Source organism: Capra hircus, chromosome 7 (assembly GCF_001704415.2).
Source record: "Capra hircus breed San Clemente chromosome 7, ASM170441v1, whole genome shotgun sequence".
Lineage (NCBI taxonomy): Eukaryota > Metazoa > Chordata > Mammalia > Artiodactyla > Bovidae > Capra > Capra hircus.
This window is the reverse complement of record NC_030814.1, coordinates 13136786-13150724: the sequence shown is the minus strand read 5'-3', so window position 1 is coordinate 13150724 and position 13939 is coordinate 13136786.

Here is a 13939-nt window from a genome sequence, read left to right as displayed (position 1 = left end):
ATCTCATTATTTTTTGATGTCTATGATGGATTAAAAATGAGAATATTGCTAGCCTAAGGGTTCGTTAGCCTTGCCTGTCATATTTGTCAGCTACAAAGCATCTCTGCCAGAGGGTTAGGAGGGCATTTGGGATAGTGGGCCATTAAAACACGGTTCCATTACTTACACTCGGTTAGACTGAGGAAATGGAGGGTAACAAGTGTGAGAGTTGTCCCAAGGGATCCATTTTCTTTGTTACACACTCGAAAAGGGAAAAATCAAGATGACAGCAGAAACAGCAAGAAGCTCTCTCAACATGCGATGGCCACATCTTACAATTTCTCACTGTCGGTGAAAAGTACTTGTTTGGATAACCTCACAGTCAACTCTGAGAGTTCTGTGGCCAGGCAACATTTTGCATGACCAGTCCTAATTCTTTTACAGTGACCTGACCTTGGATGGCTCTCTGGCCTCTTAGAGGCAGAACCAGTCTGTCTGAAGTCTTCGGAGTTCCAAGAACAAAGAATGTCACAGCATATGTTGAGAATAACCAGTGATGCATTATGATTGTATGTATTCAAAATATTCTGAAGAATATTTTAAACGCATAATAGCCTAGTGTAAAAGGACCTTTATTATTGCAATTTTCAAACAGCCATTATGTTTACACATTTTCAGGAATGTTATATAGTACAAGGTAAAGCAACTGGTATCTACAGTGTCATCTACTGAAAAATTGATGATCTTATTCACAGCAATGTTATTTGAGCTTATTTCTCTTCATTATTATGTAGGGGGTATTACTTATGGGCCAAACTACACAGGGATATAGGTACCTTTGGAAGTTTCTTCCCTGAAGTCCAACGTAACCATTTATTGCAGCAAGTACTCTATAAACTGATAGTGGATAATAATAACAAACCCATTTCCTGCTTTTATGAAGTTTAGAATTCAGTATGGTGACAGACATTAAATCATCATACAAACAAATATATATCATTTAATTTGCTCAATTCATTTAAAGTGTTTGTTCATCTGCTATTTTCAAGATACTGTGTTGAGAGTTCTGGATGAGATAGGCATTTAAAACAATCCCTTGGCCTGCATGACGCCTGTAGTCTTATGAGAGAGAAAGACATATAAAAGATGCTTTATAACACTTTATAACGCATTGTATAAAGCTAGGATTCAGCAGATTCCCTACTCTTCCTTTCTACCATTTCCTTCCCTTCCTTCCTTCCTTCAATTTAATTTTCAATGAATTATTGAATCATATATATTGAAGGCTACATACTAAGTGCAGTACAGATAGGTTCAGCTTTTCAATGATTATGTGCCAGGCACAGTGTAAATTATTTCACGTGCATTAACTTAAGTAGCTTTAAAATTGGTACTATTATTATTCTCATTTTATAGATGAGGAAATTGGAACTCAGAAAGAATGTATTTTGTCCAAATAGGCAAGTGGAAATGTTGGCTTTTGAGGAAGATCTGTGTGACTTCATAATGTGTATTTTTATCCTCTATAAAACTGTATAGAAGATCCGTGTTGTGAGACGTTTTCCAAGGAAAACACAACTGTTAGTAAAAACTAAATAAGAGAAATTATTTCTAAAAAATAAAAGTATTTACCCAATGCTTATTACTCAATTTTAACTCATTAACAGTATCCCTAAATCAATTAAATAACAGTAAGAATGTTTTTAAAATGATATGTTTCAGTGCCTTTCATTAAATACTGCTATAAAATAGCATGATTGTGTATATATACGTCCTATATGTGTATGTGTACACGTGTGCTCAGTCGTGTCTGACCCTGTGACCCCATGGATTGCAGCCTTCCAGGCTACTCTGTCCATAGAATTTCCAGGCAAGAATACCGAAGTGGGTGGCCATGCTCTCCCCCTGGGGATCTTCTTGATCTAGGAACTGAACCCACACCTCCTGTGTCTCCTTCATGAGCAAGCGGATTCTTTACCACACAGCTATCAGGGAAGCCTAGATATACACACATGCACACAAAAAAGACTTCAGAGAAAACTTATCACTCAGATTTTATTTCTGGTCTTAATAGGAGAGCTATTCAGTTCAGTTCAGTTCAGTTCAGTTGCTCAGTCGTGGCCGATTCTTTGTGATCCCATGAATCGCAGCACGCCAGGCCTCCCTGTCCATCACCAACTCCCGGAGTCTACTCAAACTCATGTGCATCGAGTTGGTGATCCCATCCAGCCATCTCATCCTCTGTCGTCCCCTTCTCCTCCTGCCCCCAATCCCTCCCAGCATCAGGATCTTTTCCAATGAGTCAGCTCTTTGCATGAGGTGGCCAAAGTATTGGAGTTTCAGCTTCAGCATCAGTCCTTCCAATGAACACCCAGGACTGATCTCCTTTAGCATGGACTGGTTGGATCTCCTTGCAGTCCAAGGGACTCTCAAGAATCTTCTCCAACACCACAGTTCAAAAGCATCAATTGTTCAGTGCTCAGCTTTCTTCACAGTCCAACTCTCACATCCATACATTGGGACCCACTAATTGCTGTGTCAAAGCCATCGCTGTAACAGTGCAGCCCTGAGAAAGTATGACTTTGGAGGGGTAGTGACAAGTACTGGGAAGAACATCCACCGCAATCTCTGTCCAACTTGACATGCACACCCAGGAGGATGGAGAGAGGCAAGTTGAAGTTTGTTAAAGATCCAAAGTATCTGCTTCCTTCTTTAAGCCTTCTTTGAGGCAGCAAGGCAAGAAAGAAAGATTGTTTACTATTATCTTAGTTAACATGGAGGTCACATACAACTCTCTCTAAGTCAGATTTTTAGCCTGTATTAGTCACGCAACTGTGAAATATGATGACTTACAGCTCTTTCAGTGATGTTTTAGGCAAACAAAGCTGCAAATGACTTGCATAAGCCATGAGTCCTCACATACTGCTTCTGAGGGAGAAAGTCAGTGGAAAATAGTTTAGGCTCTATCTTGGGAAATGTACACAGTTTAGAAGGATTGACCTGTCACTTGGTACCTCTGAGGACCACAGTCTGGCTGAGTGTGGGCTGGCCACAGTAATAAGGTCAGGCACTCATGTGTATTTGAACGCTAAGAGCCACCATGGCTAGGCCTGTTTCTCTACATGGGCTGCAGACTGTACCTTAAGAAACACGTCACTCGCACATACATCCCATAGCACAGGCCATTCACAGCCCTTCACTCCCTCAGGCTCTTGCCAAGAAAATAGAACTACTCACCTGAAGGAAGAATTACATGTCTAACCCTCCCAAGATAAGTAAGGTAATGATCTCTGCCTTGAAGCCTTCTTGTTCCTAGACAACAATTGTAAACAAGTTTAAATGTGTCTTCCTCACCCTTACAGAGGCATTGTGAAACAGTTGGATACCCTGGATCCAATTTCATCCATCCAATGTTTCAAAAATTTAATTCCACTATACCAGCCTCCAGATTAATCTTCCTAAAGTTTCGTTTTGCTAATCTACCTGTTACTCAAATCTATTGCGGGAGACCTGGGTTCAATCCCTGGGTTGGGAAGATCCCCTGGAGAAGGAAATGGCAACCCACTCCAGTATTTTTGCCTGGAGAATCCCATGGACGGAGGAGCCTGGTAGGCTACAGTCCATGGGGTCGCAAAGAGGCAGACACTACTGAGCGACTTCACCATCACCATCACCCATCCCCAACCCTTGCCTTCTTTATGTGTGACCCCTGGCTATTGGATAAAGTATAAAAGATCAAAGAAAGAGTATTCAATCTAAGTTCCCAGAATTATTTCCCATAATATTCTCATGAGTTTGAAGACTCCTGAGTACAATGACCATGCTTTATTTCTTTGGACTGACTGCAATATTTGCATGGTAACTTAAACATAATATACCCTCATTAGCAATTGATATTTATTATTTGTATTATCAAAGTCACATTATTTAAATACCATTAGTTATTTAGAAGCAAAAATATTCAGAAATTAGGATCATTCACTCCATCATTTAAAAAATAATGTACTTTTTTTTTTTTTTACTTTATTTTACTTTACAATACTGTATTGATTTTGCCATACATTGACATGAATCCTCCACGGGTGTACATGAGTTCCCAAACATGAACCCCCCTCCCATCTCCCACCCCATATCATCTCTCTGGATCATCCCCGTGCACCAGCCCCAAGCATCCTGTATCCTGCATTGAACCTAGACTGGCGCTTCGTTTCTTACATGATAGTGTACATGTTTCAGTGCCGTTCTCCCAAATCATCCCACCCTCTCCCTCTCCCTCTGAGTCCAAAAGTCCGCTCTACACATCTGTGTCTCTTTTGCTGTCTCACATACAAGGTCATCATTACCATCTTTCTAAATTCCATATATATGTGTTAGTATACTGTATTGGTGTTTTTCTTTCTGTCTCACTTCACTCTGTATAATCGGCTCTAGTTTCATCCATCTCATTAGAACTGATTCAAATGTATTCTTTTTAATGGCTGAGGAATACTCCATTGTGTATATGTACCACAGCTTTCTTATCCATTCATCTGCTGATGGACATCTAGGTTGTTTCCATGTCCTGGCTATTATAAACAGTGCTGCGATGAACATTGGGGTACATGTGTTTCTTTCAATTCTGGTTTCTTCAGTGTGTATAAAATTCCAAGCTTCAGTAAATCCACTAGTACCAAACACAAGAGGCATTCGCCTATTCTTGGAAAAGTATGGAGAGCTAAAAGTGAATTTTGAAAATGCAATAAAACATGATATTACATAGGAAAAGCATAAATGTTAAAAGTATGTTTTATTGCACTTTCAAAATTCACTTTTAGCTCTCCACACTTTTCCAAGAATAGGAGAATGCCTCTTGTGTTTGGTACTAGTGGATTTACTGAAGCTTGTAATTTTATACAGCAGAAACATTGTCTTTTTTCTCCCCTTAGACAACTCAACTGTAGTTTTTAAATAGAATCCAGTCACACCACCCTTTAAGTGGCCTAGAAATGTCCCTTCAGGGATGTTTTCTCCTTGAGCATATTGAGAATACAGTAATTTCCTGTAATTTCCTCTAATTGGTACAACCTGTCTTGCCATTTTATTAATTCTCCATTGAAAATGAAAACTCTTATAAAAATCTGAAGTGTTTCTTAATTTGTTTACTTTTATAAAGCAAAATGCAATTTTATTAATATCTATAACACAGTATTATAGATATAAGAATACAAGGAACAACAAACTGAAAATTTGTTGAAAATATGCTGAAAATTTTCCATACCAAGATGAATATGGCAGTAGCCGTATTTCTGAAAATATTTGAATGAGGAAAAAATAAAGAGTTTAGCAACAGTCCCTGGCATTATATGACAAAAAATACAGGGGAAAAAATAAAGAAAAGGAAAAAAGAGGGCATCATTCTGCTTCAGTGAAGCATTTTCATACAATGACATAGCAAAGAAATTAAGACTCTTTGAGCCTGAATCTTAATTTTTTAATAAAAAAATTAAAAAATGTTAAATAGTGGAGGATGGAACTGTTTTACACTCATAAATTAATGTAACCAGAACAATCATTTCATTTTATATGAGATTATTTTTAAAATATTACCCAAATATTCAATATTTATAATTATATAATTATTATGAAAGTTATTTAGTTAAAACACATGAAAAATGTCTGTTATAATAATTGCATCTTATTTATGAATATTATCTATACTGGACACATGCATGCATGCTAAGTCTTCCAGGGGATCTTCCCAACCTAGGGATCGAACACACATCTGTTACTATCTAACCTGCATTGGCAGGTGGGTTCTTTCTTTATTACTAGAGCCACCTGGGAAGCTCATCTGGACACAGTGTGCAGTTAATAAGCTTCCAAGAAATCCTGATTGGCAAGATAAGGTCTTGAGCCCTTAATTCAAAGACAAAAATAAATTACTACTTTCTAAAGCTGAGATCATTAAAACAGGGAGTAGCTATTTTTTAATAATTGAACAGATGCATAAATAAAGGCATGAATGAAGAATTCTGAAGCTTACTCTCTTTTTGTACATTTCATACAAGTTCTACACATAAATCTCATGCACAATACAACATATAAATCCTTTTAAAACTTTGATTCTCTCTTTGTATCTTATGGCCAAATCTCTGACTTTATTTATGACGTCTAGAAGAACTATGAAAACAATGTGAATTAAGCCACACAATTGTCTACAAATTCTTCTGCAAACTTATTGATTAAAAGCCAAGTGGTGATTTATCCAAATATATTAGGAAATAATTGTTCTTTTTCTTGTTTTGTGGCTGTAATGACTCTGTAGTCACTCATAAGACTCCAGAATGTAAATATTTAATTTATCATTCTCCATTCTGATATTTATTCTTGAGTAGTAATATAAATCTGATTATTTTTATTTTCTTTGTATATGTTATATTTTAAGTGTATATAGTAATAGATTAAAATATTAAAATACCAAGTGAAATATATAAAGTACACAAATGGTAGTAGCAATCAATCCTGCTAAGAGAGAAAAGTTGCAGAAAACCTGAAAGGAAAGGAAAAAAAATTTAAATAGGACTGATAGATTTCACTTCAAGCTGTCTAAATGAGTAATGAGTGTAATGAAATAACCCTTAATATACTCAGTGAGTTTTCATCAATCACTTCCTAAAGTCTCTGTAACTAAAAATCAGTAACTTATTTCTGATAGCAAATTGTTTGAAGGACCAGGTCCACAGTGCTACATGATAGCACTTTAAAACCAGCATAGTAGCAGCTTACTCTATATAGATGTGGATGCATCTTGTGTGCAGACAGCATTGATGAAGCTGGGGAAATGTGTCTGAAGGAAGTGATTGATCCAGCAAAGGAAGTTTCTATATCTGGCTAAGTTATATCCTAGGTTGTGTGAAAACCTTGGAGTGGCATCTTATTAAAACCAAATCTTCAAGGATGTCAAAAAAGATGGGAAAAAGATATTCAAAAACGGGGAAGAAAGATCACAAAGATACAATTTTCTAAGTGATGCAAAAAGTAGATACTTGACAATGACTCTACCCCCAAAATATTATAATAGACTCTGACAAATAACATATTTAGTTCAGAACCGTCTCTTGGATCACTAAGTAAGTGAGTGTAAGTGAAGTCGCTCAGTCATGTCAGACCCTTTGCGACCCTATGGACTGTAGCCCACCAGGCGCCTCTGTCCAAGGGATTTTCCAGGCAATAGTACTGTAGTGGATTGCCATTTCCTTCTCCAGCGGATCTTCCCGACCCAGGGATCGAAAGCAAGTAATTTCAAAATCATTTTACTTCCTCCTTTGTTGAGTTTGGTTGAGAGAAAAGCAGAGCGTGATTAGCAGGTCTCATTTGACATTTTGGAGTCAGGAAATCTGACTCCAAAACAAGACAGACTGACCTCTAAGAGACTGCTGAGCAGATGAACTCAGACACTTTCTGAGTAAAGATCAGATGTAAATGCTGTCTCAAAACTGAGAGAAAGCATTTCACAAAGTCACTCTGGAGATCACAAGTCACTCTTCAAAGAATTCTAGTTTAGTAACATGTCTGGAAACTAGTCCATGAAGTCCTGTTCCTGATGAGGTTTAAAAGCTAGTTATTTGTTCTTTCATTTTCCCCACTAAATATTTACCCCTTTTAATAAATTTATAGCAAAGGTTCATTACTTCATAGCTTAGTTGGTAAAGAATCCTCCTGCAATGTGAATTGAATTATCGAAAAAGCAAGAGGGTTCTAGAAAAACATCAATTTCTGCTTTATTGACTATGCCAAAATAGTTTGACTGTGTGGATCACCACAAACTGTGGAAAATTCTTCAAGAGATGGGTATACCAGACCATCTGACCTGCCTCTTGAGAAATCTGTATGCAGGTCAGCATACAACAGTTAGAACTAGACATGGAAAAACAGACTTGTTCCAAATAGGAAAGAATTCATCAAGGCTGTATATTGTCACCCTGCTTATTTAACTTATATGCAGAGTACATCATGAGAAACACTGAGCTGGATAAAGCACAAGCTGGAACCAAGATTGCTGGGAGAAATATCAATAATCTCAGATATGCAGATGACACCACCCTTATGGCAGAAAGCGAAGAAGAACTAAGAGCCTCTTGATGAAAGCGAAAGAGGAGAGTGAAAAAGTTGGCTTAAAGCTCAGTTCAGGTCAGTCCAGTTTGGTGGCTCAGTCGTGTCCGACTCTTTGCGACCCCATGAATCGCAGCACGCCAGGCTTCCCTGTCCATCACCATCTCCTGGAGTTCACTCAGAGTCACATCCATTGAGTCAGTGATGCCATCCAGCCATCTCATTCTCAGTTGTCTCCTTCTCCTCCTGCCCCCAATCCCTCCCAGCATCAAAGTCTTCTCCAATGAGTCAACTCTTTGCATGAGGTGGCCAAAATACTGGAGTTTCAGCTTTAGCATCATTCCTTCCAAAGAAATCCCTGGGTTGATCTCCTTTAGAACAGACTAGTTGGCAAATAGATGGGGAAACAGTGGAAACTGTGAGAGACTTTATATTTTTGGGCTCCAAAATCACTGCAGATGGTGACTGCAGCCATGAAATTAAAAGGCACTTGCTCCTTGGAAGAAAAGTTATGACCATCCTAGACAGCATATTAAAAAGCAGAGGCATTACTTTGCCAACAAAGGTCCATCTAGTCAAGGCTATGGTTTTTCCAGTGGTCGTGTATGGGTGTGAGAGTTGGACTATAAAGAAATCTGATCACTGAAGAATTGATGCTTGTGAACTGTGGTGTTGGAGAAGACTCTTGAGAGTCCCTTGGATTGCAAGGAGATCCAACCAGTCCATCCTAAAGGAAATCAGTCCTGAATATTCATGGGAAGGACTGATGCTGAAGCTGAAACTCCAATATTTGGCCACTGATGCAAAGAACTGTCTCGTTTGAAAAGCCCCTGATGCTGGGAAAAATTGAAGGTGGGAGGAGAAGGGGATGACAGAGGATGAGATGGTTGGATGGCATTACCGACTCAATGGACATGAGTTTGAGTAAGCTCCAGGAGTTGGTGATGGACAGGGAAGCCTGTTGTTTTGCAGAGCATGGGGTCACAAAAAGTCGGACAGGACTGAGTGACTGACTGACTGACCCACTCCAGCGTTCTGGCCTGGAAAATTCCATGCGCTGTATAGCCATGGGCTTGCAAAAAGTCAGACACTTTCAGTTCAATTTTAAATTTCAAGAGTCACCTTTCTTTTACAAACAGCATCATCTATTAATATTTCAAGATGACTTTTGCTGACTTCCTACTAGTTTTGACTGCTGTGGAAGCCAGAAATGAGCACTAATCATTCTATGATGTTTATATTCCAGTTTCTTCTCAGTCTTTATTCTGGAACAGTTACAGAGGTTTTGGGAATTCTAGATTGCTGCAAATGATTTCTAACATATATGTGTGTGTGCACTCAGTTGTGTCCAACTCCTCATGATCCCATGGACTGTAGCTCACCAGGCTCCTCAGGCCATAGAATTTTCCAGGCCAGAATCCTGGAATGGGTTGCCATTTCCTACTCCAGGTCATCTTCCCAACCCAGGGATCAAACCTGTGTCTCCGGCATCTCCTTCATGGACAGGTGTGTTCTTTCTCACTGTACCACTTGGGAAACCCCATATTCGTATATGAAAAGAACTAATTAATAGAGATCATGAAAAGCATGCTGAATGGAAAGTGTGCTCTAAAATAAAGCAATTAATTCACACAAATTACCCTTAATTTTATCTATATAGGAAACATAGTGTCATCCTTTTGATTTTCATTCGCTTGATTAAATTTTACTAAACAAGATATATGAGCATGAATAATTTCTTCAGGAGCATTTTAATTTGAGAAAAACATGAATATAAAAAGACTGGATAAATGAACAATAATAAAACCCAAGCTATTTGCATTTAAATAATGTTAAATCCCTTAATTTTTGAATAAAATAGTAAACATGGTGAATAAGTACCTACACATGAATCAAGCTTTTTTTAAGTAAGACTATTCCATTAACTTAAATTTATCATGTTACAAAGAAATGGAAATGTTAGACACTAACTGTATTTAATTTGAAACTCCTATTTCTAGACTTTGTCAAAGAATGTAAGTCTAATCATTAATTACCATGTGTGCATAATATCACTACTTGTTGCTTAGGCTGTGATCAAAATGCAGGGTAGGGAGTAAGATTGGACTCACTCTTAAAATTAACAAGAACTGTTCGGGAATGTCAAGAGTCTAGGCCTGTGGGCTTCGTTAGCCTTCATTTTACTGTGATTGGAAGAGATAGAACACCTCTGCTTTTCCTCTGGTTTTGGGATAAGTATTGACAAGAATATAGAGCAGCTTGAAGCAGTTATTAGAAGGAAAGCTAGAACTTTAATCTGCAGAAGAAAAATTATAGCAGCTATACTAAAGAGTCATAGCCCATTAAATATCCCTTTAAAGAGCAAATAGCTTAGTCTTCTCAGATAATCTCTAAGGAGTAAGAGGTACTGCCTGAGGTCTTGCTTATTACTCTCTTTCAACACATTAATGTGATGAGTCAATAGGAGAGATGGAAAATGGCAGAAAATGAGACTGTATCATTAAAAAATGATCAGTGTTTCACTTGACTTCCTCTCCCTATAGAACCTCACTTTGCACATATTTCCCCGTCTCCCATCTCTCCCTAAATCCTGAAATCCTTCACCTTTGCCTTCCATCATCCATAGTGCATTATTATTAACCAAACCCCTCAATCTCTCCTTTGAACATTCAGCTCATCCTCTTAATCTGCAGGAAAATTGCTTCAACTCTAAGGACATTGTTTCCCCTGCAGACCCAAGAAGTATCCATTTTCCCTCAAACCACTGAGCCTAGGGGCAAGGTACTGTTTTTCCAATGGTCTATTTCCCACTTTCACTGGAAACTCTTAGATCATAAAAGTATATCACTTGTAAAAGTATATCACCTCTACTGAATCATACCCTACATTTCTAGGGAATACTCTTTCACATCACTTTTTGTGAATTTTATGCACACGTTGCTTAATCCCAATTACTCTAACTTCTCTGACGATTGTGTCCCACCTCACTGGTTTATCCACTCAGTGCTACAGTCATACTCCAAACTTCATTACCACCACCCATGCCTTTCTGAAATTCAATTTCATACATCCTGCTCTTTAAGCATCCCACCTATCTATCCATGCCGCTCACCCTGGTACTCTTTTCACCCTCCTTCTGTAGTTGAAATGCCATTGTCAGTCACCATATTCACTCCTTGCTATAAACTGTCTCCTTTGCCCCGTCTCCTTTCATGGCACTCTCTTGGCAAATTGCTGCTGCTGCTGCTAAGTCGCTTCACTCGTGTTCGACTCTGTGCGACCCCATAGACAGCAGCCCACCGGGCTCCCCCATCCCTGGGATTCTTCAGGCAAGAACACTGGAGTGGGTTGCCATTTCCTTCTCCAATGCATGAAAGTGAAAAGTGAAAGTGAAGTTACTCAGTCGTGTCCAGCTCTTAGCGACCCCATGGACTGCAGCCCACCAGGCTCCTCAGTCCATGGGATTTTCCAGGCAAGAGTACTGGAGTGGGGTGCATTGCCTTCTTCGTGGCAAATTGCAATCCTCGTTAAATCAGTCTTTCCATGTATTTCATACCTGTGAGGCTAAATATCATGAAGGAAAACTCAGAACAATGTTAACTGTTCTCTCCCCAGTGTTAGCGTCATAAATCCAAAGTTGGCTCTTAATACCACCGTATAATCATGTTCCAGAAGTCCATATACTTTCTCACTTTCTTAGATGACTATTTCATACCTCTTTTCTCTCCAAACCTCCAACATCTTCTTTCCTAGCTTCACATTCCCCAATGACTTGGTTTCTAACCACAGCCAGAAACGTTCACAAGAGAACTGCTATAGACTCCCCTCACCATATACACTTACCTTTTTGCATCTGAAGCCATATGTCTGCCTTACTGTATGCTACATAGGAGAATATCCATGACCGTAATTGGACCCAGCCCCACCACTTTTATACCACATCCACCCCCATTGCCTCATCAAGAGCATCAACCTAGGACATCAAGCCCGCATCTCTCTCTTCTCTTTCTATATCACCAATATGTTGCTCTCCACTGACTCATTCCTCTTAATCCACAAACATTTTACAAGAAAAAATACTTCTTTTGACACTTCTTCCCAACCATTTTGTTGTTGGTTAGTCACTAAGTTGGGTCCAGCTCTTTTGTGACCCCAGAGACTGTAGACCTCCAGGCTCCTCTGTTCATGGGTTTTCCCAGGGAGGCATTCTGGAGTGGACTGTTTCCTTCCCCAAGGGATTCTCCCAACCCAGGAGTGGAACCTGCCTCTCTTGCACTGGCTGGTGGATTCTCTACCAGGGAAGTCCCCCCAACTATTTACCACCCTTTTCTTTCAGTGAAATTCTTTTCAGTAAAATCCTTCAGAAGAGTAGTTTATATTTCCTAATTCCTGTCCTTTGATTCTCCCTACCTTACCCTAGTCAGGATTTCTCTTACAGTCACAGAAGCTGAGCTTCTCTCATGTTTACTGATCCCCCCACATTGCTAAATCTAATGGTTAGTATCCAGATCTCAGTTTACTTCGTCTATCAGCTGTATTTTCCACAGCTGATTGCTTCTTACTCCTTGACATACTTTCCGTCCTTGAGTCTTAGGACATCACAAATGATTGGTTTTCTCCCAACACACCAATATTTCCTTCCCCGATCTGCTTTGCTGACTCCGTCTCTTCTCCCTGATCTCTAAGTGTTCTAATGCCATAGGACTGAGCTCTACGATCCTCTCGTCTCTTACATCTGCACTCATTTCTTTGGTTACTCATCCAGTCCCAAGGGATTGTACCTCCAGCGCAGCCATCTCAAATCCTAGACTTATACATTTGACTGCCTACTGGACTTCTCTATGTGAATGTTTGATCAACACTGAAAACCCGATAGGGGCAAAACAGAACCTTTAGGTTGGACATCCCCATCTCAACTAATAGCATCTCTTGTCTTGCAATCACTCAGGTCAAAATCATTGTATCATCCTTCTCTATCACATCCCAACAACACCTGGTGACTACTTTCAAAACATTCAGAGCTTGACCCTCCCGCACCCCCCAGCTGCTGTCTCCTTGGTACGAGTCACTGTATATACTCTTGCTTGGATTACTGTAGTAGTTTTCACTGGTCTCTTTACTTTAACCCTTACTTCTTACTCTCTATTCTCAATCACATGGTCAGCATGAATGTTTTAAAATGTAAATCAGACCACAACAGGATTTTGCCCAAATATTGTTAATGGTTCTCTTTTCTCTCTGAGTATAAGTCAGAGTTCTTATGGTGGCCTGCCGCTCTGTATCTCTTGCCTGTAATTGCCTCTACCCATACAGATACGTTCTTCAACCTCCCCCACCTCATACATATATATTATCCGAACTCATCTCTTCCTACTTTCACCCTCCCTCTCTCTCTTCCAGACAGTCATAGCCCTCTCTGTTCCCCCAATTTTTCCTCTCCCATTGCATTTATCCCATTGCATTTATTAAACAAAGATCATGGCACCCTGTCCCATCACTTCATGGCATCCTGTCCCATCACTTCATGGCAAATAGATGGAAAAACAGTGGAAATAGTGGAAGACTTTATTTGGGGGGGCTCCAAAATCACTGCAGATGGTGACTGCAGCCAGGAAATAAAAAGATGCTTACTCCTTGGAAGAAAGGTTATGACCAACCTAGACAGCATATTCAAAAGCAGAGACACTACTTTGTCAACAAAAGTCCGTCTAGTCAAGGCTGTTTTTTCCATTGGTCATGTATGGATGTGAGTTGGACTGTGAAGAAGGCTGAGCACCGAAGAATTGATGCTTTTGAACTGTGATGTTGGAGAAGACTCTTGCAAGTCCCTTGGACTGCAAGGAGGTCCAACTAGTCCATCCTAAAGGAG